General features: G+C 42.7%; 1 pseudogene; it reads right to left on the bottom strand.

Moving 5' to 3' along the window:
* Nucleotides 1-920: 920 nt before the first annotated feature.
* Nucleotides 921-1,577, bottom strand: LOC111814506 (annotated as a pseudogene).
* Nucleotides 1,578-1,947: the final 370 nt, after the last annotated feature.

Genomic DNA, 1,947 nt, shown 5'->3' with positions numbered 1-1,947 from the left:
AACAAAAAAAGCATTCTATTAGAGCTGGCCAAATAGCTCAGCTTAGGCAGACGTAGAGGCTCGGGGTTCGATCCCTATGCCTGCCATGCCGGCCCTGCCCCCAGGGCACACTGAGATGATTGAGACTGGGCGTGATGGTGTGCACTTGTATCCCAGTGCTTGGGAGGCTGAAAACAGGAGAATCCCTATTCATCTGATCTATGTAGTGAGACCCTGTAGACCCTTACTAAATACATAAAAAAATAATAGAATAAAATAAAATAAGAGGGGCCAGGGAGATGGCTCAGTAGGATAAGCACTTGACTGGCAAACACAAGGATCTGAGTTCAATCACTGGTTCCACCAAAAAATAAAATAAAATAAAATAAAATAAGAAAACTACACTACTCTGCAAAAGGAGCTTGAGGACAATATCAGAAAATGGAAAGATATTCCTTCCTCGTTGATAGAAAGAACCAATACAGCGAAAATGGTTATACTTCCAAAACTATTATACAGATTTAATGCAATTCTAATGAAAATTCCAATAGCATATCTCAAAGAATTAGAGAAAAGAATCCTAAATTTCATTTGGAAGCAAAAGAGATCTAGAATGGCAAAGGTAATTCTGGGCAACAAAGACAAGGCAGGGGGCATCTCAGTCCCTGACTGGAAATTATACTGTGAAGCTACTGTGATAATAGCAGCATGGTAGTAGAAAAAAGAAAAAGAGAATAAAAAATAAAACAACAACAACAAAACATCCAAAGATCAGTGGAATAGACTGGAAAATTCAGAAACAATTTTAGACATACTCAGCCACCTTATCTTTGACAAAGGTGCCGAACACATTCACTGGAAGAAATCCTCTTCATGTATTTTTCTTAGCCAAATCGCTTTAATTTACAACTTTCATGTCCAACAGGCAGTCCAGAATTTCCTGGCATTCTCACCTGGCACCTCCCTGTGCAGAGCCAGTACACACTCAGTCCTCACCATCAGGAAGGATGCCCCACTCTTCATCCGGCCACCGGGAAGGGGCTGGATACAGAAAGTGACCCAACATGGCAGCTGAGTCATGCCAGGAGCGCCACAGACTCCAGAACCACATGGCTGCGCTTAAGACCTCGGCTTGGATCACCTCGGACCTGGTGGGCTAGGAACACTGTCTGTATCGGGGCCAGGCACACACACTGCCACCAGCATGATGGACTCCAACAGCTCCCGCTGCCCACGCACTGTGACCTCAGAAGAGGTGGCCTCCAACTTGCGAAAGGTGCCAGCCAGGTCAGAGCGGCCATGTTCTCCGCGTCCCACTGCTGTCCCAAGAAATCCTCTTTAATGAATGGTGCTGGAAAAACTGGCCCTGCACATGTGGAAGATTAAAATTGAACCCATATCTTTCTCCATGCACTAAACAAAATTAGAAGTGGGATCAAAGACCTAAATATTAAAATAGAAACATTAAAACTGCAAGAAGATAGAATAGGTAAAACTTGAGGATATTGGTATAGGGAAAGACTTTATGAATAACATCCCAATCACATAAGAACTATCACAAAGATGGGGCTGGGGAGATAGCTCATTAGAATAAGCACTTCCCTGGCAAGCTCAAGGGCTTGAGTTCAATCCCCGGTTCTGAAAAAAAAATATAGATAGATAGATAGATAGATAGATAGATAGATAGATAGATCACAAATAATCAACAACTAGGATCTCATCTTATTTAAAAAAAAACACCTTTTGCACAGGAAAAGAAACCACCAACAGATTTAAGAGACAACACACAATGTTTGCCATCTGCTCCTCAGACAAAGGAGTACTATAGAGCACATAAAAAGAACTTTAAAAAACTAGACTTCAAGGGCTGGTGAGATAGCACTGCAAGGGCCGGGGAGAAGGCTCAGTGGAGTAAGTGCTTCCCTGGCAAGCACAAGGGCCTGAGTTCAATCCCTGGTTCCACAAAAT

Source organism: Octodon degus, unplaced genomic scaffold (genome assembly GCF_000260255.1).
Source record: "Octodon degus isolate 3935 unplaced genomic scaffold, OctDeg1.0 scaffold00335, whole genome shotgun sequence".
NCBI lineage: Eukaryota > Metazoa > Chordata > Mammalia > Rodentia > Octodontidae > Octodon > Octodon degus.
Note: the sequence above shows the minus strand (reverse complement) of the source record. Positions and strands in the feature narration are given on the sequence as shown.